Source organism: Lynx canadensis, chromosome B3, assembly GCF_007474595.2.
Source record: "Lynx canadensis isolate LIC74 chromosome B3, mLynCan4.pri.v2, whole genome shotgun sequence".
Taxonomy (NCBI): domain Eukaryota; kingdom Metazoa; phylum Chordata; class Mammalia; order Carnivora; family Felidae; genus Lynx; species Lynx canadensis.
Genome location: NC_044308.2, coordinates 101,374,643 through 101,400,145, shown reverse-complemented (window position 1 = coordinate 101,400,145; position 25,503 = coordinate 101,374,643). Strand labels below are relative to the sequence as shown.

At 42.2% G+C, this 25,503-nt stretch overlaps 1 non-coding gene across 1 annotated transcript; it reads right to left on the bottom strand.

The window, feature by feature from the left end:
- Positions 1-397: 397 nt before the first annotated feature.
- Positions 398-530, bottom strand: LOC115517439. Its single transcript, XR_003969888.1, has one exon. It is a non-coding gene; the product is annotated as a small nucleolar RNA SNORA70 (small nucleolar RNA).
- Positions 531-25,503: the final 24,973 nt, after the last annotated feature.

Here is a 25,503-nt window from a genome sequence, read left to right as displayed (position 1 = left end):
GGGCATGAATGGGGAAGGGCAGTGCTGAAGTTCTCATGAGTAAAGAGCCTGCCATTTGTCCAAGGGGCCATGATTAGTGATGTATTTTACCCCACAGCCGTCTGGGACGGGCTGCTTTTGAGCCACCATGTCTTCAAATTCATCCGCATTAAACTTAGTAAAGCCCCACTTCTTGGAAAAGGGGATCTTCTGGTGGCCAGGGAACTGAACTTGGCCCTACGTAGGGCCTCGATCACACGCTCCTTGTTCTGCAACTTGGTACGGATGGACAAGATGACTTGGCCAATGTGGACCCTGGCCACTGTGCCCTGGGGCTTTCCAAAGGCACCTTACATACCTGTCTGGAGCCTAGATTGGAGAAAGCATGAGGCCAAACCTCAATGTCCACCAGAAAAAAAACTGTCTCCAAGGTCCCTCAGGGCAACCCATACAACCAACAGGCTGCATACACTACTGAGGAGGCTGCTGTTCACAGCCATTGCACACTGGGCCCCACGAGGAAAGAGCACAGTTAGCTTAATTGGCTGCAGATCCTTTAGCATTTCTTTAACATATTCTAGAAGTGAAGTTTTCTCATTTTTATCTAGGAAATTTGGAAAAGAGGGTTGTGTTTTTGGTTTTTCATTATAAATATCACTTGTTTTGTTTCCATGCACCTTTATGCAAGATGAAAGGCAATGTTTATACATAACATTTCGTCCAAGGGTATGGAAGATTTTTTTTTAAGTTAATTTATTTTTAGAGAGAGATTGCACACAAGTTGGGGAGGCAGAGAGAGAGGGAGAGAAAGAATCCCAAGCAGGCTCTGCACTGTTCATGTGGAGCCTGACATGGGGCTTGACCCCATAAACCATGACCTAAGCCAAAATCAAGAGTGGGACATTCAACTGACTGAGCCACCCAGGTGCCCCTGGATATGGAAGATTTAAAAATAATAGAATTCCGAGGTGCCTGGGTGGCTCAATCAGTTAAACATCCAACTTAGGCTCAGGTCATGATCTCGTGGTTCACTCATTCCAGCTGAGCTCTGCATCTGGCTCTGCGCTGACAGCTCAGGGCCTGGAGTCTGCTTCGGATTCTGGGTCTCCCTCTCTCCATGCCCCTCCCCCACTCATTCTCTGCCTCTCTCTCTCAAAATAAATAAACATTAAAATTTTTTTTTTTATATAAGTATGGCTACTCCAGCTTTCTTTTGGCTTCCAGTAGCATGATAAATAGTTCTCCATCCCCTCACTCTGAATCTAAAGGTGTCCTCAGGTCTAAAATGAGTCTCTTGTAGACAGCAAATAGATGGGTCTTGTTTTTTTATCCATTCTGATACCCTATGTCTTTTGGTTGGCGCATTTAATCCATTTACATTCAGTGTTATTATAGAAAGATACGGGTTTAGAGTCATTGTGATGTCTGTATGTTTTATGCTTGTAGTGATGTCTCTGGTACTTTGTCTCACAGGGTCCCCCTTAGGATCTCTTGTAGGGCTGGTTTAGTGGTGACAAATTCCTTCAGTTTTTGTTTGTTTGGGAAGACCTTTATCTCTCCTTCTATTCTAAATGACAGACTTGCTGGATAAAGGATTCTCGGCTGCATATTTTTGCTGTCTAGCACCCTGAAAATCTCGTGCCAATTCTTTCTGGCCTGCCAGGTTTCAAAAGAGAGATCAGTCACGAGTCTTATAGGTCTCCCTTTATATGTGAGGGCACGTTTACCCCTTGCTGCTTTCAGAATTTTCTCTTTATCCTTGTATTTTGCCAGTTTCACTATGATATGTCGTGCAGAAGATCGATTCAAGTTACGTCTGAAGGGAGTTCTCTGTGCCTCTTGGATTTCAATGCCTTTTTCCTTCCCCAGTTCAGGGAAGTTCTCAGCTATTATTTCTTCAAGTACCCCTTCAGCACCTTTCCCTCTCTCTTCCTCCTCTGGAATACCAATTATGCATATATTATTTCTTTTTAGTGTATCACTTAGTTCTCTAATTTTCCCCTCATACTCCTGGATTTTTTTATCTCTCTTTTTCTCAGCTTCCTCTTTTTCCATAACTTTATCTTCTAGTTCACCTATTTTCTCCTCTGCCTCTTCCATCCGAGCTGTGGTGGTTTGCATTTTGTTTTGCATTTCCTTTAAAGCGTTTTTCAGCTCCTCGTGACTGTTCCTTAGTCCCTTGATCTCTGTAGCAAGAGATTCTCTGCTGTCCTGTATACTGTTTTCCAGCCCAGCGATTAATTTTATGACTATTATTCTAAATTCACTTTCTGTTATATTATTGAAATCCTTTTTGATCAGCTCATTAGCTGTTGTTATTTCCTGGAGATTCTTCTGAGGGGAATTCTTCCGCTTGGTCATTTTGGATAGTCCCTGGTGTGGTGAGGACCTGCAGGGCAAAAATTTTTTTTTTTAAATAATAGAATTGCAGTTTGCTAAAGGAAGACATAAGCATGACAAGTCATCTGATGAGTCTCAGGCAGAATTGCAGGGATAACCGTTCTAAACACAAGGAGTTTCTTGGCTGCCAGAGGGAGTTTCCAGGCCACACATCAACCAGCTCATTAATGGTTGTTTCCAAAGGGTTCCATTCAATCTGGTTAATATAAATACTCCATTATTTTTACTATTTGGAAAGTAAACATATCAATATTGAAAAATATGATCAATCATATTAACAATACTTCTATATGGCCTTATGTTAATTGGGAAAAAAGTGGGATTCCTTTGCAAATGATATAAATATCTTGAAGATATGGATTTTACTGAATCACTAAAAGAGATAAATACATGAAAGGAAGAAATGAAATACAAGCCAATGGAGATGCATTCGTGGAGGAATGGATAAAGTTAATGGTGTTATTTGCTTTAAAAAATTTTACTGAGAAGAGTCAAATAACTCTGTTTTGACTGACCCAGGAGGGTATCATAGTTGGAGCGAGATTTCAGAACCTGGCAGAATAAGAGAGGAGTAGTTGGTGGATTCTTTGGGACTCATGGCCATTAAATGCTTTGTGACTCTGACTTTTTAAGTATAAATGGGAGACTATTCTTTTTTTAAATGTTTATATATTTATTTTGAGGAGGGGGAGGGGGACAGACAGAGAGTGAGAGGGAGAAGCCCAAGCAGAATCTCAGCATAGAGCCCAACGTGGGGCTTCATCCCATGAATTGTGAGATCATGACCTGAGCTGAAGTCAGGAGCTGGAGGCTTAACTGACTTGAGCCACCCAGGCGACCTGGGAGACTATTCTTTTAAAAATATAGGCAACTATTGCTTGAAACATCTCTCTCTCTCCGTCTCCTGAAGATAGTTTTGATATTGGTGTCAAAATTTGCTCATGGACAAATTTGTCTTCATGTTTATAGTCACAATTTAAGCAATTGTGCCTGGGACAATTCTGTCTTACAGCATGAAAGGAGATAAACACAATCTGAGTATGGTGGGCATTTAGACTAACCATCTGAACTTCCTTTGCTATTGTAGAGGCTGCAGTGTTATCACATTAAAGTATAGGACTGGGCAGGTGACAAATTTAAGAGCTAGACTTGGGTCTGACCTGGATCTGGGGCTGCTTAAACAAAAAGTTTAAGAGAATAAGAGTTTCTATTGCCCTGCTCAAGAAGCTCAAGTCAAACCTGATACTTCTGCTATTTGACCTACATACCAAGATATATGGTTACATCAAAATCCTTGTTGACAACATTCACTACTTACTCTAGGGCAGGTGTTCCTCACCAGGGATCAAGAAACTCTTAAGGGATTCAGTAAATTCCCTGAAATTATATGCAAAACTTGATGTGTAGATGAGTGTAAGTGTTTTTCTAGGTATTGTTCATCAAATTCTCAAAGGGGCAGTGGTCCCAAAACAAAAATAAGAACTGCTTCTCTAGAAGGGAAAATTTCCCCAGGATTTTCCAAATGAACACAATTCAATAATTTCTGGCTACTTTTTTCAGAAGAGTTGAGTTGAACAAGTTAAAGCTTCACTGTATTTTCCTTTTTGTATAATTTTTATTGCATAAAATTACAGAACAGTATTTTTGTTCATCCAGATTTAATCTTTTTTTTTTTTTTAGTGTGTGTTAGTTCATTGGTTACAAATGAAATTCATGTTTAAATTTCTATTTAAGGGGTGCCTGGGTGGCCCAGTCAGTTAAGCATCTGACTTTGGCTCAGGTCATGATCTCATGGTTCATGAGTTCGAGCCCCATATTGGGCTCGCTGCTGTCGGTACAGAGCCTGCTTCAGATGCTCTCTCCCCCCGAAAAAAATAAACATTTTTCAAAAATTCTATTCAAATGAAAATGCTATTCCATACTGCAGTATTCTATTTAAATTCTAGCTATTTTAACTAAAATATTTCAAAGACCATTTCAGTAAGAAACAAAACGATAGCTTTCTCCCAACTTCGGGAATACAAAATGATCAAACTTTTTATCACTGAAAAGTACTTTAGAATTCTAGTCAATCACTTAAAAAGTCTTAAAAAAAGGTATAAACAATAACTCAATATAAGAGGTAAAATGGAATAATAAAAATGCTCAATTAAACCCAAAGAAGGTAGAAAAGGAGGGTATACAAACTCAAGAGAGAGAACAGCGAGCAAGATGGTAGAATTTGTGATATCAACAATCACTTAAAAGTGAATATCTAAACACCAGTTAAAAGACAGAGATGTAATTTTTTTTTAATGTTTATTTAACTTTTGAGAGAGAGAGAGAGTAAGACAGAGTGTAAGCAGGGAGGGGCAGAAAGAGAAGAAGACAGAATCTGAAGCAGGCTCCAGGCTCTGAGCTATCAGCACAGAGCCTGATGCAAGGCTTGAACCCACAAACCGTGAGATCATGGCCTGAGCCGAAGTCGGTCGCTTAACTGACCGAACCACCCAGGCGCCCCAAAAGACAGAGATTTAGACTGAGTAAAATAGCAAGACCCAATTACATGCCATCTATAACAAACCCACTTTAAATGTAAAGACTAAGATTGAAAGTAAAACAATAGAAAAGTATAACATGAAAAGGGTAACTAAAGGAAAGCTGGAGTAACTATACCAATTTCAGACAAAATAGACTGCAGAATCACAAACGTTATCAGGGTTTTATTATCAATAAATAAAGAAGTCAATTTTCCAAGAAGTCGTAACAGTCCTAAATGCGTATGCATCTAGTTGTAAAGGTTTGAAATGCATGGGGCAAAACCCGGCAGAAGTAAATAAAGAAATAGACAAATGTGCACTTACAACTGCCAACTTCAACCCCTCTCTACGTAGTTGATAGAACAGACAGAAAATAAAGAAGGATTGAGGTGACCTGAACAGCACTAGCCAGCAACTGGACCTCGTTGACTTTTATAGATCGCTGCATCTGACGACAGTGCCTACTGCTCTAGTGCACGTGGAACAGTCACTAACATACATCATATTCTGTGCCATAAAGCAAACCTGCATAAAGCTAAGAGAGTAGAAGTCACACAGAACATGTTCTCAGACCACAGTGGAATTAAACTAGAAATCTACAATAAAAAGATGTTTGGAAATTAAACCACACACTTCTAAGTAACCCATGGGTCAGGGAGGAGGTCTCCAGGGACATGGATAGCACATCTGTGTGTAGCTGGGACTGCGGGTGGTGTGAGGGAAGCTGGCATGGCCGACCAGTGATGCGGAAGCCGAGGCCAAACCCTTAGGCCTCTCAGAGAAGGAACACTATGAGAAGTGGGGACGAAGTTCAGCAAGGGGACATTGTGGGTGTAGGTTGGACACTGGGGTGGGAGAACAGTGTATCGAGAACATTTGAGGCCCCTGTGCTGTTGTTCCCAGCATGACTGCCCAGCTTTTCTTCCCCTAAGTCCTCCACTTTAACAAATGCAATGATTTTCTTGGGCCAGATGTGGAAACAACGTCAAAGGGCCTGGCACAGTTACAGTGGAGCCCTCAGTTCCGAGCTTTTTGCTTTTGATCCCTTCCCTTCGACCCTCAGAGCATCTCAGACTCTGCTCTCCCCATTCTAATCAAATCACAAAAATTACAACTATGGTTTCTTTACTACATGGCAGGCACTATACTAAGCATTTAGTAAACATTGTTTTCTTTAATCCTCACAAAAAAAATCCTTGTCAGGGAGATATTCTCATCTCCATTTCACAGAGGTGTAAAATGAGGTGCAGAGAGATTGAACAGGCACACAGCTGCCAAATGGCAAAGCCAGGGTTTGTTTGACTCCTGTCTTGTCCGATTCCTAAGACTGTCAGTACCCGTGATGTGCTGCTTCCCACTGTGGGTGCTCACTTCCCGGCTGTTAACTTTGCACGTGTGAGTGTCTAAGAACACAAAGGTCTGAGAGGATCTGAACAAGAAGCTTTTGCCTTCCTTGGGCAGAAATTTAAATCATTAAGAAGGCCCAAGGAGGACTTAGCAGCTGTTGGGGCAGCGGTCATATTTAGAACCATTTAGACACACATTTATGCTATCATCACTAATGTAAGTCTAGATTTAAAAATTCATAGCCTTGCCCTCTTCAGTGGGCCTTCTCATTTGACTCTTCCTCAGTGGGCCCCTGGGACAATACACCAGCAGCATGGAGGAGAAACTCAGTTTAGACGTGCATTCTTCAGGTTGGGACTTCTGTGACTACCCACAAAATATTGGGATTAAAAGTAAAATGAATCATTTAAAAATCTGTAGTCGCTCTTCTCATCAAACAATAAAAATATTGAGGGAAAATAAGAAGGATGCTACACTGGATAGAAAAATATTTATGTAGGCAGAAAAGGTAAAGGGTAAGTGGTTGGTGGCATAAATTATAAATGTGTGTATATTGGCGCATGGTGTTTAAGCTGGCCAGCACTGGAGTTAGATGGCCTGAGATCAAAACCTGCTTCTGCTGCCTACTGGCTATGTGGCCTTGGGGGTCTGTTGCTTTGTCTCTCTTTGCCTCAACTTCCTCATCTCAGAAATGGGGGTAGTAACAGTGTTTATTATTAATACAGGGCTGTTGTGAGGACTAAATGAATACACACACACACACACACACACATATATATATATATATAGTAATCCATGTCCAATACATTTCTAGTTATACTTATATGTCCAGCAGTATCACAGAATTAAAAGCATGTCTGGATAGTTCGAGACCCAAAGAAATGAGGCTCAAAACATTTAGCGTCCTTCCAGACCTTGATCAATCGCACTTTCCTGAATGTCCTAAGAGAATTATTTTTCCCTCTTTCTAAGCTTTGGGTAAATGAGTAGTTTAGCATTCCTTACATTTTGAGTGGTAGAGAGTTACTTGTGTAGCTGTCTCATGGGCCGCCCTCGGTTGGGACTCTCTGAGGGCAGGAATAGGGTCTTGCTCATCTGTCTCCCAGACCCTTCCCACCTTAGCTGCAATCACAACTAGCACCTAAGATAGTACTGGGACTTAACTGGTTCTGAATAAATGTTTGCTAAATCAAACTGAACTGAATTGAAATGCAAAGACTGGGCCACTCGGGACAGAAGAGACAGAGAGCTAGAAGCAAAATGAGGGTTTGCTGCCATTGGTTGTTCAAAAGCAGGACTGTGGCTCTGCTCCCGTGTGTTTGCATGAAAGGCGTTCCACACCGCAAGCACCTGTGAGCACAAGTAGCCTAGTGAGGCTAGGGGGGGCACAAATAATCCTTTACAAAATATGGACTGGGAAGCCTGCTAACTTTAGGGATTTGGGCCGCCCAAATTTCAGTCTGTATCCAGCTCAGAGATCCCTGGGACGCTTTTTATAAAACTACAACTAACACAGCTCTCCTTGTGCAGATTAGTGTGAGCTAAAGGAAACTTTTCAACACACTCCACTGTGACGCCCTGGTCAGAAGTTCAATAAGTTCATAGGGGTCAACTTTGACAAGAGTCAGTCTGGCTTTGTTCTCTGGAGGCCTGAGAAAAGTCATGGAACCCAGATACAATTAGTGATACCGCCATGAATCCAGAGGGATTGGCCCAAGAGTAGCGTGTGTTCTGCAGCGTAAGCATACACTGCTCGCACACAGCCTCTCTCAAACAATCACGTGTGCTCCTAAACAGTCACACACACGCACTCTCAAACACACACACATGCACACTTTTCTAGTAATCGTTTCAGAAACTACATTGATAGAGCACTGGGCAAACAACCATTCGTGTGGGGATCCAGAAACTGGCTTCTGTTGTATATAATGTCAGCGCTGAGTGGTTTTCAGTGTTTGGCTACTGAACTAGTAGTTCCTACCTTTACATTGGTCTATCCAAATCTCTTGTGGAGTGTTTAAAAACAAAATTCCTGGGCCCTGCACCTTTCAAAATTCCAAGTCATCAGGCCTGGGGCAGAGTCTAAGAATCTGCATTTGGCAGACAAATCAATAAGAGGCCACCCCAAATGAATTACACTTTGAGTAATGATTTTCTGATGACGTGTGAATACTTTTTCAGGCCAGATGGGCCTACATCTTAGCACTGAATCAATGAGACCAATGAGACCTCAGTGGCTTTGGAAACTCAAGCATAAAACTCTGGTTGCAGCCTGGTTACCTTATCTGGGATGTTCCAGTGTGCCTCCCTTCCATATTTAGGTCATAAGGAGGACTATATTTAAGAGTGGGTCATCATACACAGTGACACCTAAAATGAGCCCACTCTCTTCCTCCTGGTGTTCACACCTAGTATCTTCTTTGATCTTGGCCAAGATGGCACTCAAACCCAAATCTTTTGATGATGCCAAACCCAGTATGTGTCACTGAACCACAGTTGTCTTCACTGGCTGACCAGGAGCGTCATAAAATGAAGTCTTTGTACCAGGTAATATTCAGAATATTTAGCAACCAGTAAAACAGGTGCAGGTCCCCTCAGAGCTGGTGTGGATGAGGGCTCCCCAGCCCACTCCCTGGGCCCCACCCACTGATGATGGTAAAGTACCCTTCAAGATGTTATCACCTGGGACTTGGGCCCCTAATTAGGGGTGGAAGAGAGAAGCAGGAAATTACCTGCTTTTGCCCAACTTCCAGGACAAATGACAGTAAACAGAAAATGATGACCAAAAATTACAAGTTCACTCTTTTCTTGAAATAGAGTCAAAGGACTGAATTAGCAGGTTGGTTTCCATGGGCATGGGGACAGGTTGTTTCCCCCTCCAAACTACAGCTCAGACCCATGGCCTAACAAGTGTTCCTGTATTTATGAAGGTAAAAGGTCACAGTATTGGAAATCATGACTGTCTTACACATTTGTGAGAAATGCTGGCCAAATCTCAGACGTCATTTGGTAATCATGACTATGCTTTACTATCCCATAGGGTAGCTAAAAAGTCACCAGGAGAAGCTTTATTTCCTTACTGTAAAGAATCGCCCTCTTTCAGGGCTCAGCTGCAGACACCTGGGATGAGTTCGTGGGGAGGTCTAACAAGGTGACTCATTAAGTCCCAACTAACCTCCCAGTTTGGCCTGGATCCAGTGCAGGTCAGCTGTCCTTTAACCCTCTGTCAGGGCCTGTAAGGAGCCCCATGTGGGGTGAGGTTGATTTTCTCTGCAGATTGCAGCTTAGAAACAGCTCTGGCTAACTGTTCCTTCTTTTTTTTCTCCCATATTTGCATTCCCAGCTGGTGGGCATCTTACCTGTTCTATCCAGAGTTTTCGTACTTAATGTTTAATCCTCTTAAATTTCACAACTCATGATTTTCTGTTTCCTTATTAAGTTCGACTTTCACTTTTGATAGAAGTGTCTAGCCTTCTCTTTGTGTGTGTGTGTGTGTGTGTGTGTGTGTAGCCATTTAAATGTGGAACATTATTATCCTAAGTGCCCCATTTCTGACTTGAAATGATTTCCGATTTTAAATCATAACATTCTGATTTAAAATCCCACACTTAATATAGCAATGCCTAATAACCGTGCCCACAAGGTATTTAATATAATTGGAAAATATTTTATTCTGGCTTCACTTCCCTTGAAGCATTCCAATATCACTCATTCAAGGAGCTAAAATAGAAGCTTGATCTTGGAATTAATTGGAGATTAACACCGAATCTTAATTTTAAATGTATCAAAGGAAAGAAAACAATTTAGACCCCAGTGTACATCAAAGGATAATTCTATCTGGCAACGTACAATGGCCTTGCGGCAGCCTAATCTCTCACCACACCCTTATGCTTCCATAGCTACCGCACCACAGAAGCCACAACATCTTTAGTGCCATTCCCTCACGCAAGGACCTCTCCCAGAGCACCGTGGCTGGGATGTAATTAATTGCAACTATTTGCAAACTCTCAGAAGCCGGTTACACACCAACAGAAAATCTCCAGCCAGTCAGTAAGCGGCCTCCTTGGAAGTCATTGATAAACTGCCTTCTGATGGCTCCTCATTGAACACTAATGGAACCCTGGCAAGGATGCCAACTCGGCCCCTGCCCTGCTTGCAGCCTCTGCGGTGGGAGAGGCCCTTCAGGCCCTGGGGCGCTAGTCCACAGGGATGAGTGAGAGGCCAAGAACAAGGTGGGAGAGAATTCGAGTCCAACACCAGCTGCATGCAGGGTTCAAAGTGGTGTCAGATGTCAGCACTTCGCAGGGAGGAGATTCCTATGCACATACCTTCTTCTCTTAGGCAAGGTCTCTGGTGCATTTTTCTTTCTTTTTTTTTTTTTTTTTTCATTTATTTGAAAACCTTGCACTGCAGAGGAAGGGGATTATGTGCTGGGAGTGTTTCATTTTCAAATGTTTTTGCACATAGCTTTTTGCCTCCCACCAACATTTCAATCACCCATAGTGAGGTTCACTAGCAAAAAGGTTTTCATTTAAAATTTGAGTAAACAGAGTACAGTCAAAAAGGATTCAGCACGCCTAATTCTGAAAGAGAGAATTCGGGATAAAGTTAGCCATCTTTTGGTTGAAACTGATGAGCCAGGACTTCATCATCCGAACCTCGAATCAACCTGCCTGTAATTTGAGACTTAGATAGAGTGAAATTTAAGGGCTTGAAAAGCTAAACTGGTATTTCATTTAGGTGAAAATATTATAAGTGTGTCTTACTTTCTGACCACATTTACTAAAAAGGGTATTCCTTCTGCTACTTCTCGTCCCCTGCTCTTTTTCTTCTTTTCCTGATGAGTGTAACTGAACAGAATTTTTAAATGATCCTCAGTGCAACTCTTGAGTCACCTTTTCTCCAGTGCTCTCTGCCCTGAGTTTCCAAATACTAAGCCTTAAGTGGCTTCCTCTAAAGTAGAGACCGGGGCTCCTCCTGGAAGCAGAGTGTCTATGGTAGAGATCTTTTTTACTTTTATTTTAAAACACTTCTCAGGGGCAACCTTCCCCTTGCAAGGGCTCAAGCGATTACTGCGCATACAAAGGAGGCTAAATCCTCTACTCTGGGGACAGCCAGTTCCAATGGGACACTCCTCCCCCACTCTCTGTGCTGGAAATGGTTTTTTATCTCTAAGAGGGGTTTTTAGCTTGAACTGATAAACAAAAATATGTCGTTAGTGAGTGTTTTCCTGGGTATAGTGTATCCCGCAAAGCATTTTTCCTAAGAGGGAAATGTTAAGCTCTTGATAAATGAATAACAAACTCTTGTTCTCCAAGATAAATTATGACAACGAAAACTTTCTCCAGCCTAAAAATCTAATACTAATCGTTGGCTCAGTACGATAGAATCTCCCTAAACTTTTGAACGCAGCCCACGTTTCTCAGGCCTTCTTTTGGCAAAAGACGAGGGGAGCATCTCCCAAGGATGAGAGATCACCTTATCCTTTTACTGCAGCCCAGAGATCTTTCCCTCTTTAAGCGTGGGATGGAAGTCTTGAGGACACCCAGAGGCTTGCCCCAGGCTTCAGACATTCTCAGTTAGCAAAAAAAGAAAGGCCAGCTTGGATATCAACAAGGCAGAAATAGAATAAGCCAGGGAGCTCCATTCTGATAAGATTGCAGATCTTCTGCGAATCAGGTAAACTGACCTGCAAACAGCTGCCCTTGCTTGGGCAGAGGCGGCCTCTCCTGTCCTGGGCTTTGTATCTGGGGCATTCATTCTCCAAGCACCGTTAATGGCAAGAAAAGTTACAGATAGGCTCTTTCCCAGCTTCTCTGAGCAAGGAGGTTATTCTTTCACTTTTATAAACATTTTTAATCGCATCTTCTTACCTTTCCTCTGTGCATCAAAAAGAGGTTATCTAAAACTGAATTATAACCGTCTCTAGGCTATGTCATAAATACTGGGAGAATCATCAATTTTAAGAGGATTTTATCACCAACACTTTATAGCCCTTGATTGAAATGAAATAATAGACATAAGGAATGCTTGACCTCTAAAATGACGCCCCAACCCCTGCCAAAGGAAAGCCCACTTAAAAAAAAAGAAAAAAGATTGTAGGAAAATGCTCTTCAGACCTAAATGTCAGAATGCAGAAAGTTATTCCTTTATTAAGACTCTGCAAATCGGCCTTATTTTAAACCCTTTTATAATAAAGCCCATATGTCAGAATAATGATGTCAAAACCCTTAAACTACACTGGTAAATTGAAAAGGTAATGGAAAATGAAAGGTTTTACTCAAGTTTTTTTATTTTTTTTTGCATTTTGCTGGAAGTTCTGCCTATTAAAAAAACATAAATAAGTAAAACAAGAGTGTAACTGGCATATCTAGTTTTAACTTTAATAAGATAGTTCTGACTATTTTACTTTATGATTTTTGTTGTTTTCAAATTAAATGAGGTTTTATATAATATTAACTATAAAAAGTGCAAAAAAAAAGTTAGAAAGAGGGGTGCCTGGGTGGCTCAGTCGATTAAGCGTCTGACTTCAACTCAGGTCATGATCTCGTGGTTCATGAGTTTGAGCCCCGCATCCGGCTCTGTGCTGACAGCTTAGAGCCTGGAGCCTGCTTTGAATTCTGTGTCTCCTTCTCTCTCTGCCCCTCCCCCACTCATGCTTTGTCTCTCACTCTCTCTCAAAAGTAAATAAACATTAAAAAAATTAAAAAAAAAACTTAGGAAAAGCATATGCCTAGAATTAAGGAGTCCTTGACCTTAAATGGTATGATTATAGTTGATGTTTTTTTTCTTACTTTTTTCAGTTTTTGGAATTTTCCAATTTTCTTATAGTTAATATTTATGACTTTTAAATTTTAATATAATTTTGTTTCAAGTATAAAAAGACTCCGATCATGTTATTTAATTCTTGGGTGTTTTAAATGAGAGAATTTGATCCTCTTTCCCCTTCTCATCCCTCCGTTCATCTCTGGATTGAGTTCCTCCTTAGGTTGCTTTTTTTCCTCTTCTCATCTCCCATCCTTCTGCTCTTTCTCCTTCTTCTGTTAGGGTGTCCCCTGCTTGGGACTGAGCTGCCTGCCTAACCCTAGGAGGCTTTTATGGAGAAGAGGCCAGAGGGAGAAGGAGATTGGTCCTGACTGGGCCAGCAAAGCTCCAACTCCATTTCAAAGCCAAAGAGTTGAGACCACCTGCCTCACCAAACAGAGGAAGGAACTAAGGTCAACCATGGAGTGACTTGCTCTGGGTCACACCACCAGTTTGGGGCAGGATGGAAATTAGAACCCGGGACGAGACATACAGCTTGCATTTGTGAAAGGCTGTTGAGAGCAGCAAACACGGAAGCACACAAGGAATGGTGCAGACATCTAATGCGTGAAGGAGCCTGGATTTTTGCAGAAACATACTGCTGACTCTGGTTTGGGGTGTGTGTGTGTGTGTGTGTGTGTGTGTGTGTATTTCATCTCCCCACCTTAGATAGAGATATAAACACGGAGAAATGTTTCTCTGCTGTGAGAGACACAGCCATGTCAAAGCAAGGAGAAACAGAGACTGACCTGTGGCCTCAGTGTCACTGGAAGCAGAGGAGCTATAGCCACCACATCTCAAGGGGACTGCCCCTCCAGCTGGTTATCTCCATGTAAGAATCTTCTGATTCGACAAGAGAAGTAAAAAATTAGGATTTTTGTGTGAAATTTCCCAGTTTTAAATGTTGATGCAAATATTTAAAAATGCTATTTAAGCCACTCAAAATATGACAGAAGTTTGCAACCCTTGATGTCAATGTGAGAATAGGGCACGGCTGCCTGGGGATCTTAGAGTGAAGGTAAATGTTATGAGGCCCGTGACACAAGAGGGATGGTCAAGCATCTACCACTGCTGACGGTTGATCTCAGAATACAATAGCATCAACATATATGGTCAGCCCAGGGGCATACTGGGGCACTGGGTGTTCTTGGCAACTGCTCTTTCTAGGCTTTTCATATCCTGCCTGGCCTTTTCTCCCCCTTGTACATGAAAAACAGGATGAAATTGCTGCATGTTTGGCTTATAACTAATGCACAGACTCTCCCTAGCCACTGGCAGAAAGCTGAGGCAGTAGATTGGAGTCTATTTGGATCTAGGTGTGGAAACTTGAATGTAATGCACAAGGTTCCCCCAAATATGTGAGCCTCTACTCTGATGCCCATCGGAGGGATCCTTCTTGCCAGGTATGGGTGTCTGGTTCTGTTTCCTCTCACCCTCATTTAGAAAAAAGGAAACCCTCTCCACAGCACAGAGCTTATTTATTCATTCTGTATGTCTAAAAGTTGGCAAAGACCAAACCATCTCATTCTCTTTGAAATCAACTCATAAGAAAAGGCATTGTTTAATGTAGCACTCAACATCAGATTAAGTGAACTTCAGAAAGCCCTGGTGAACATTTGAATTCATGTGTGTCATGAGAACAAACCATTCTGAAGGAAACAGACAGCTCTAGAGTTTGTCTTTGTTTCTCCTGCCAGAACATTCCAGTGGAGCACCACAGAACCATATTGGATGGTTTGGGGATCTGTGTAAATTCTGTGAGAAAATTTAGAGTCCTTCTTTTGTTTTGAATGTTATACCATTTGTAAAGAAGCAGTGGTTGAGTTTACAGTCATTTGTAAATTCAGTTGCTTTTAAATCTTCAAATCAAAAAATTATGTCTCATTTTAGTTTTTCCAAGGTTCATTCTTTAGCACAAGAACAGTCTTTTTGAACGAGCTTAGATCTTGTGCGAAAGAGTGTGACAATTTTACTAATGCTTTGTGCATACTTGTAGTCACTTAGTAGTCAATACTTGTTACACATGATTAAATGCTGAGCCTCCTTGGCAAATGGCTACAGCGTGATAGAATCCAATGGAAAAGTGCTATACGTAGTGCATCCAGTGAAGTTTTCCACCCTCCAAAATTAAGGGAGATGCCAAATTCTTCATGACTAATTTCATAAACTATTTAAGCATTTTCCTAGCTTACTGTTTTCTGATGCTGTTTTACAACATTTCACTTACAATTTATTATGCTAGCTTGACATGAGAAATTTTTCTTCCTTTTTAAAGAAATGCTATTTAGTCTGACTAAAGATTTATACACCCATCTTCTTCCAGCTCACCACCACTGTCCACTTTGGGCTTCGTTGTCTCTGGCCCAGACTATTGTAGTTAGCCCCCATCTGGACTTCCTGTCTCACACAGTCTACGGGGGCACACTGTTTTTGGTCTTTGTGAAATGCCAGTCTAATCCTGGGCTGTGACCTACTAGATAACAAGAGCCATTGAGCACTTCCTGCACCTGGCATTGTGTTAAGCACTTTGTATTCATTATCTCATTTAATCCTTGTAACAATCCCAGGAGGTAATCTCCATTTTACAGAGAAGCAAAGGGAGGCTCAGGGAGGTTAAGCAAATTGTAGATTACATTGTGGGCTTCATTCATCCATTTAATTACACATACTTTCCCCAAACTGCAGCCAGCCATAGCAGCATGATGGCAGAATGCAGTAGGCATGGTGCCATCTCTGTCACATGCTGTCTTCCCTATCTGGGAGGCTCTCGCTCATTGGCACTGAAGTGAGTTCTCTCCATCGTGAAGTCTTCCAGATATCCTTCCAGTTTCCCACTTAGTCCCAACATTTCTCCAGAACACGTCTGGCACCTGTTGCTTTGCTATTGTAAGTTTATCTGTCTTTCTATTTTATCAAACGTCATAAGGGCTGAGACTTAACCATATCGTATTTGTATTCATTTACACAAAGCCTGGAAATAGTGGGCACTCAATAAATGTTTATAAAATGGATTCTGAGGTCCTCAAGAGTGTCTTACTGATCTCTATATCCCCCAAATTAAGTTGTGGTACCAGGAGATCAACCAGGAAGGGACAGATTGACTGAAGGCAGTTCCAGTGGTCTGTGCAGTTGGGATGTCACAAGCCATGGGGCAGAGAATCAGCAGACAGAGATGCTAAAGCTGGAGATAGAGAAACCCAATTGGGGGCCAGCTGGACAAAGAGGGGGTTGGATATGGAACACGTAAAGATGGGGTGGTGTATTAGTCAAGGTTCTCCAGAGAAACAGAGCCAATATAAAAAGAAATTTATTATAAGCAATTATGGCTCACATGATTATGAAAGTTAGAAGTCCCAAGATCTGTGGTCAGCAAGCTGGAGACCCAGGAGAGCCCATAGTATAGTTCAGTCTGAATGTCAGCGCACTTGAGACCCAAGAAGAGCCAATGTTTCAGTCCCAGAACAAAACATCAGGAACAAAACTGATGTCCCACCCCAAAGACACTCAGGCAGGAGGAATTCCCTCTTACTTGTGAGAGGATCAGCCCTTTTGTTCTATTTGGGCCTTCAACTGATTCAGATGGGACCCACCCACATTGAGAAGAGCAATCTGCTTTATTCAGTCTACCAAGTCACATACTAATCTCATCCAGAAACAGCCTCACAGACAAACACAGAAAACTGCTCAAATATCTGGGGACCTCATGGCCCAATCAAGTTGGCACAGAAGATTAACCGTCATATATGGGGAGTAGGCTAGAATTGACCCAGGAAGACCCTCATGGGCAATGAGTCCATTGGCAATGGGTAATGAGTTCCAATTAGAGTCCCTCTTTTATCTGCAGGTTGCTGTGGCCCCATCTGATGTGGACAGTTCTTAAAGTTTCCCTTCCTGACAGTTAACTGGTCGAGGAACCACCATCTCCCACCACTCCGCCCTCAACCCTGCTCCTTCTGCACACTTCTCTCCTGAAGCTTTGAGCAATATAGGCCTTACCTTGGAGTCACCCCTCATTCACCCTGTTTCTTGCTCCTAGCACCTAACCAGTTGCCAAGACCAGTCAATCCTGCCTGTAAAATGCTTCCCACATCTCCCATTCCCTTCACTGCCTATTGTTACTCTCCTACTTGTACAGTGATGGCTCTTCAATTTTTTAAGAGAAAAGAGCGAGGAGGGCCACAGTCTGGTTGCAAAAGAGGTTAAGGGGACTGGTTTTGAAGCCGCCTTCAAAAAGCAATATGAAATTTTCTTTAGATTGTATGTTACAAATTAATAATGCAGCAAGATTTTTTTCCATTTTAAAAAATGCTTATTTATTTTGAAAAAGAGAGAGAGAGTGTGTGTGTGTGTGTGAGTGTGTGCAGGGGAGGGACAGAGAGAGAGGGAGAGAGAGAATCCCAAGCAGGATCCGGGCTGTCAGTGCAGAGCCAGATGCGGGGCTTGATTCCACGAACCGTGAGATTGTGACCTTAACGGAAATCAGGACTCCGATGCTTAACCAACAGAGCCACTTAGGTGCCCCTAATACAGCAGTTTTACCTAAGTATACTTTACTTACACTGAGAAAGTGTTCATTGTATATATCAAATTATACATACATATTTCTAAAGTTTGTGATAGAAATGATGATGGGGAGGTCCTACTTTGTACAGCACCTATTAGAATTGTTTTTTAAATTGTTTTTAAAATACTCTTACTATTCACAAACCTTCACTGGCTCCTCACAGCCTCCTAAATAAGGAACAATCAGTCTGTAAATGGACTCTATGACTTTGAAATATGGACCCTGCTCATTTTTCTGGCTTTACATCCTATGAGTCACCATTGCCCCTGTATCAGTCAGGAATGCCTTTGGCTGCAAGTAACAGAACATCCAACGTATGCTGGCTTAAACAAATGGAGAGTTATTTTTCTCACATCATAAGAAGTTAATAGGTCTGTAGTGCAGGGCTGGTGCAAGCTCTGTATAAGTCTCTGCTTCACCGTCCCATCATATGACTTTTGCTTATTTCCTCATGACCTCAAGATGCACTTCCAGGCATCTCAGCCACATTCCAAGGAGGAGGCAAGGGCCAAAGGTGAAGAAAAGAGCACATAGTTGAGCCTGTCCTCATTTTATGGGTGAACTGAATACCTTCCCAGAACCCTGAGCCAGCGATCTTTTGCTTATGACTCAGAGATCAGAAGGATGTCACGTGGTGGAAGGTATCATGTGGTGGCAGGGTGGGGGCAAGGTTGAGGATGGAGGTGGGCCAGTCAGCAGTACCTGCCACGCCCACGCACACGCCCACTCTGCTTTGGCAGCTCACTCACCTTATTCCTCACCTGCCTTCACATCATTTCCTCTGCCTTGAACGATCTTTGCCCTGCTTCATCTCTGCTTATTGAAGGACTTTCATTTTGTTTAGGTCTCGATAAAATACCACTTCATCCGAAAAGTCTTCCTGGTTTTCTTCCAAGCCTCTCTGACAAAATTTCCCCTTCTGAGACCAACTGCCGTTTGCATTTCCACTATACCTAGAATCCTCACACTGTACTCTGGTTAATTACATGGGTTTTATCTCCCCGTCTGTATTTTGAGGTCCAAGAGGACAGGGAGCATGTCCCATTCATCTTTGTATTTCCAAGGCAACTCAGCACAGAGTAGGTATTCAATAAGCGTTGGATGAATGCATGCATATTCTGTAATATTCTGTTCTGAACAGTAAAGTCTGCAGTACCCACACTGTGTCTATAATGGTCCCTCTGATCCAAGTTGAAGAAGAACATCTGCAGTCCTCTGTGAATATTGGCTGCTGTCCTCTGTCCTCAGCCAAAGCAGGGACATCTGTGGTGACAACGTGACTATCTACCAACGCTTTTTATGTCCCTCTGCCCAAATGTGCAGCTGTTTCCTGGGTGGGAAAGTAAGGAAACAGTACAAATCAGACAACATAACAGCAATTTCAGCAGGAGCCTTGTGAGGGTATTAGGTTCAAGTGAAGAACCTTGAAGTTGTGCTACAACACAAGCAATAATAATATTAATACCAATGGTATTAATACCATTTATCAGACCCCTATGCCAGGCGCTGTACTTTATATGCATTAGCTCATGGACTCCGCACAAGAACACACTCCTTTATTAAATAAGGAACCAAGACTCTGAAAGATTAAACAATTTGTTCAAGGTCATGCAGCCCGCAAGTGGCAAAGCTAGGCAGACACTCCTCTCTTAGCGCAGGTCTGTGAGGGAAGGGGTGCCAGTTCTGTTTTACACGCTGGTTTACACACGATAAAACTGCTCACAGAGAAGTGAGTGACTGGCTCGAGGCAGTGCAGTGCGGTGGTTAAGAGAGTGGGCGCCAGGGTGGGACTTCCCTGCGAGACCTGGGGCAAGTAGTTGAGAGTTTCCGTGCCTTGGTTTCGTCCTCTGTGAAACGGGGGTAAACGGTTACTTCATGGGTGCTCATGGAAAAAACATCAGTAAGTACGTATATAGAGACTGGCCTCGCACCTGGTCCAAACCAAGTACCTGGGAGCTATTAGCCAGGACTGCCACCAGCCTAACTGATAAAGTAGCCAGAGGACAACATACTTGATACACTGGGCAGGACAGCGTTGGACATTCAGATGTGCTTTGTCCTTCTGGAGAGGAAATCGGGGCTACTTTCTGGCTCCCAATAGTAGAGTCCGTTTTTTCTCCACAAAAGGGACCCTTAGTTTTACCAATCCCATGCATCAAGGAGCTGCACCTTTTGAACAAAATGGCTATGTCAGCACTTCTGTCCACTGCCTGCATTAATTGATCCAGAGAATGAGCAAGCTTGTGGTACTGGGACTGTTTTTTTTTTTTTTTTTTAATGTTTATTCATTTTGAGAGAGAGCTGGGGAGGGGCAAAGAAAGAGGGAGAGAGAGAATCCCAAGCAGGCTCCACTTTATCAGCACAGAGCCAGATGTGGGACTTGATCCCACAAACCACGAGATCATGACATGAGCCGAAATCAAGAGTCAAGATGCTTAACTGACTGAGCCACCCAGGCACCTCAGTACCGGGACTGTTTTGAGAAAGGACCTTCATTTGGTGTATGCTGAGCTCTGTGGAGTAACCTTTAGTATTTTGATAGTATAATGTTGTTTTTAAAATAAAAATTTAATTTATTTATTCTTGAGAGAGAAAGAAAGAGTGTGTGGGCAGGGGAGGACACAGAGAGAGGGGGAGAGTGAATCTGAAGCAGGCTTTACATGGTCAGCACAGAACCAGATGTGGGACTCGAACTCAGGAACCTCGAGATCATGATCTGAGCTGAAATCGAGGGATACTTAACCGACTGAGCCACCCAGGTGTGCCCATTTTGTTTCATTTTAGCTACTTTTCTCATCTCTTTGGAGGTAGGTTCTAAAGATGCTCCTGCAATGAACACTGCCTTTTGGCATTCACACCCTTGCATAGACCCCTCCCTCACTGAATCTAGGCAGGTTTATGTAACTAATAGAATATGGTATGAGTGGTTTATGTGATTTCTGAGGCTAGGTCATAATAAACCTAATAGCTTCTGCCTTGGGTTCTTTGAAAGCTCACTCTGGTGGAAGTCAGCTACCATGTAAGAAGTCTAAGTACTATGACACCACCATGCCGTGATAAAGCCCAAGTTATCCATGTTGAGAAGCTGCATGGAAAAAAAGGGACATCTTTCCACCTCCTTCCCCCACCCCCACCCCCACCAATCTCAGCCATCTCAGTGAGGTGCCAAACACGTAGGGAAGAAGCCATCTTGGACATCCAGCCCAGTTGAACATTCAGCTGTCTGTAGCCCAGGCCCCATCTGATTGCAACTGCATAAGAGCCCAGGCAAGAAGTGCCCAGCTGAGCCCAGTCAATCTACAGTACATAAGAGATGACTATAAGTTGTTATTTTAAGCCACTCTGTTTGGGGGCTATTTATTATGAAGCACCAGATAACTGAAACATTCATGAGTCCCCAAGGCTGCTGGTGGCAGTTACAATACACTTAAATCCAAACCACAGATGAGGACTGTAAACTGTTTCTTTTTATTAAATTAGATTTGGTGGTAAATATACAAATCAGGACCAATTGAAGTCTGTATGCAAAACTTTTGTAATTCTTTCTGTTTTTCTAAAACAATAGGAGAAATACTATTCTAACACCACCTAACATTGTATCTATCACATGTTTATTTGACTATTGTTTGCCTTCTCTTTTTGAATGTAAGCTCAAAGATGGCAATGATTTTGTCTGGTTCATTCTCCTTTGTATCCCCAATGTTGGCAACAGTGCTTGACCTACAGTGGGTCTACAGTAAATGTTTGTTGAATTAATAAACACTTGAGGAGAGAAAAGATAAATGTGTCATAGATAAAATATTCATATAATAAATACATTCAGCCTATAGAAAACTTCTCACATTGGCTTCAAGAATAAAATCTGACATATGAAGATATCCATGGTGTATCAGTACAAAGGCTAGTTTTTAAAAATCAGCTTGCAAACCAGTAGGTGCAGCAAAATTACATTAGACATGTTTTTAAGTGTATATTTGCAAAAAAACAAAGAATCTGGAAGTATTTTCATCAAACTATTGATAATAGTTCTCTCTGGTGAAAAGCTCACAAAGGAATTTTGTTTTTGCTTAGTGCCTTTCACATTCTTTCTAAAATATTTCAAATAAAATTGTATTCATTTTGAATCAGGAAAAAATGTTATTTAATAAAACTAAATTTGGAGTATTGATATACCTATTTTTAAAAAATTTTTAAATGTTTTATTTATTTTTGAGAAAGAAAGAGCATGAATGGGGGAGGGGCAGAGAGAGAGGGAGACAGAATCTGAAGCAGGATCCAGCACAGAGCCCCACACATGGCTCAAACTCACAAGCGGAGGGATCATGACCTGGGCTGAAGTTGGATGCTTAACCAACTGAGCCACCCAGGTGCCCCTGAGATCCCTATTTTTTATGTATGTCCCATCTGAGACCACAAAAAGTATAAAGTCTTTCGATTTTTTTCTCAACCATTTTAATATGTTCCAGGTGTCTCTGTCATAGCTTCCCTAACTTTCAGTGGAGTCATGGCACAACACTTCTGCTCACATGGAGAATAAAACAAAACATAGAGAGAGAATTCATCTGTGGCTCGGGTAAATTCCTAGAGCAGCTTCTATAGGCAGGAGTGCGGAGGAATTGGTTGTGAAGTCGTGGATGGTGATAAAAATGGAGAATTCCATGATTATGATTTGTGTTTCTCAGATAGAGTAGGAAATACTGTATTTGTAATTATGTGGAAGCAAACTTTGTAGCCCACTGTGAAAGTGACCCATTATAGAAATAAAATAGATATGCTCCTGTTAGCAAATTCTTGTTTGCTTGTATCTTTGTGGTTCACATGAACATACCTTGAGGCTCACCAGAGAATGGAAGCAAAATCACTTGCCTTTTCCCTGAGACATGAGAAACTCCGTTGGAGAGGAAGCACACACGGGGAAGGAGTGGCGCCCAGCCACTTCTGAATGTTTTCTAAGTAGCAAAATGGTGACACCGCCACTCTTTCTACCTAACCTGTGATTTGCTGTGATGAACAAATGCAACAAATTTATGCAAAACTGCACTGCCCATGAGAAATGATACTGAAGATCAGATTTGCTCATGGTAATGGATGGTGGGAATTCTACCTCCTTGCCTACACAGTAGTACCTCTTACAGTGACCCTCGTTGGTCCTTTAGATGTTCTGTCATTGGGAACTAAGCATTATTTAATGGTAAAAATGCTTTCTAAAACATAGATTAGCCTCATGGATGACCAGGCACTGATTTTTTTTTTTACTCACTAGTTTACTGATTTATTACAAAGAATATTAAAGGATACAAATCAACAGCCAGGTGAAGTGATACATAGGGCGAGGTCCTTAGGGAGGTTGGGGCTTGGCATGGCAACACATGGGCATGGGGGCATTCTGCTTCCCCCACCTGGAAATTCCTACCAGACACTGAATTTATTTAGCATAAAGGCTCCTCAAACCTGGCTTTCCTCTTAGATTTCCCATCTGCATTAATGGCTAGAAACAACAGAATCCTCTTTACCCTTACTTCTCTTTCTGCATGTCCATCACCTGGAAGTTCTTGTCAACTAATCCTCAGAAAAGTTCTCAGACTCTAATTTTTTCCTTTTGTCCAGTGCCACGTCCAAGGTTCAGGATCTTACCACCTCTTGCCATGACTAGTGCATCAGCCTCCTAACTTCACTCTTGACAGGTGCTTTCTCTACATCTTTCCCGCCAGAATTAAAGAGTATTCTCTGAAGATGAAGAGCAAGTTTTATAGACTTTTAAATTTCCCAAAAGGCATTTCTCCTAATAGGTGCTCAATAAATGGTTTTTGCTCACTGATCTTGCTTGACTGAGAGGCAATATTTGAGGTGTCAAAAGCACTGGGACTGAGAAACTGAAGATCTGGTCACAGCCCATTGTATCAGTCTCCTATGGTTGTACACCAAATCATCCCCAAACTTAGTAGCTTAAAACAACAATTATTTCTTTTCTCACATTTTCTGTAGATTAGGAATTTGAACAGGGCATAGTGAGGATATGTACCTTTCCTTTGTGAAGTCTGGGGCCTCAGGTGGGAATGTCTGAAAGTTGGGGGTAATGCAACAGCTGGCAACTGGAATCGTCTGGAGGCATCTTCATTCACATGCTGGCTGCCAGCCAGAACACCCACATGTGGTCTCTCCATGTAGCCTTTCTGCTTGGGTTAGTTGGGTCTCCTAACAGCATGGCAATGGCAATTGGGTTCTAAAAGCAAGTGATTCAAGACAACCAGTTGAAAGTAGTATCACTTTCATGGCTGAGTCCTGGAATACCACAGCCCAATTTTGCTCTCGTCATGGGCTTACCCAGTGTGGTAGGCACAATAACAAATCCCCTAAAGAGGCCCATGTCCTAATCCCCAAACCTGTGACTAGGTTACCTTACCTGGCAAGAGGGACTTTGTGATGTGATTAAGTTAAGGACTTTGCAATGGGGCGATAATCCAGATCACCTGGGTGGGCCCAGTATAATCACAAGTGTCCTTATAATAAGGAGGCAGAAGGCTCAGAGTCAGAAAAGGAAAAGTGATGTGAAAGCAGAAGATGGAGTGATGCTGGCCAGGCATCAAGGAATGCCAACAACTTCTAGAAGCCGGAAAAGACAAGGAAATAGATGTTCTCTAGAGCAATTCCAGAAAAAACACAGCCCTGCTGTGATCTTTGATTTTAACCTAGTAAAATCCAGTTTGGAATTCTGATCTCCAGAAATGTGAGATAATAGATTTGTGTTGTTTTAAGCCATTAAGTTTGTGGTAATTTGTTATAGCAGCAATAGAAAACCACTCATTTCTCCATGGGAAGAGTGTCAGTGTCACATTCAAGAGCATGTGGGATGGAAGACATCGTTGCAGCTAGTTTTGAAAAATACGGTCTGCCATAGTCTACCAATAAGTAGCTAATTGTAGGTTGATCTCTCTGGGTCTCAGTCTCTTCGTTTATAAAATGAAAGGTTGAGTATGAGGACAGCAAACCTTCTGGACCTAAAAGTTCCCCAATCTTACAACTGAAAGGGAGATGTAGTATTCCCATGACGAATCATAACAAATAATGACCGATTTCCTAAATCCTTCCTCGATGCTCACTACCATCTATATACTACTCCAAATGGAACAGAAATGGAGGGCCTGGACCAGAAAACCTCAGCATGTATGGTGAATTCCCTAAAAGATAAGCTTTGAGGCAGGGTTTTTGTTTTCAATTTCAAAATATTTAAAGAAGGGAGGGAAGAGGGAAATAAGAAGGCAGGAAAGAAGGAAGGAAGAAAGGGAAGAAGGAAAGAAACTACTAATGTTTTGAGTCAGTGACCATTCTTGTTCATTATTGGAACCCCAGCACCTAACATACAGTCTAGAATGTAGGTAACCTCCAAAGAATGTTGAGTGAGAACAAAAAGAAAAGACAACCCAAGGCCCACTGGTTATGTGTCTGATAGCTGTATGAGGTAGTCCAATCCTTGGCGGGTGATGGGACCTTTTCACCATTTTACTCTGGAAATTATCCGAACAGCCCTCTATTTGGCCCCCTTTATTCGATCCTTGCCCTCAACACAGCAGCCAGAGTGATCCTGATAAAATGTAATGCTGGTCATTCCACTCCTCTGCTGAAAACCCAACAGAGGTTTCCTAATTAAAGCCAAAGCCCTTTCCAGGGCCAGAGCTGGGTGAGGTGAGGGAGGCACCTGGGGCACAGCATTTAAGGAGGTTCTCACTCTCAGGGACTCACCCTGTACTTGCACCACTGTGAGAGTGAGCACCTCCTTAAATAGTGAGCCCTGAGTACCTCCTTCACCTCAACCAAGTCCTGACACTGGCTCTTACTATTGTGTACAAGACCATACACCATTTAACCTCTTACCTCCTCTGCCTCTCTGAC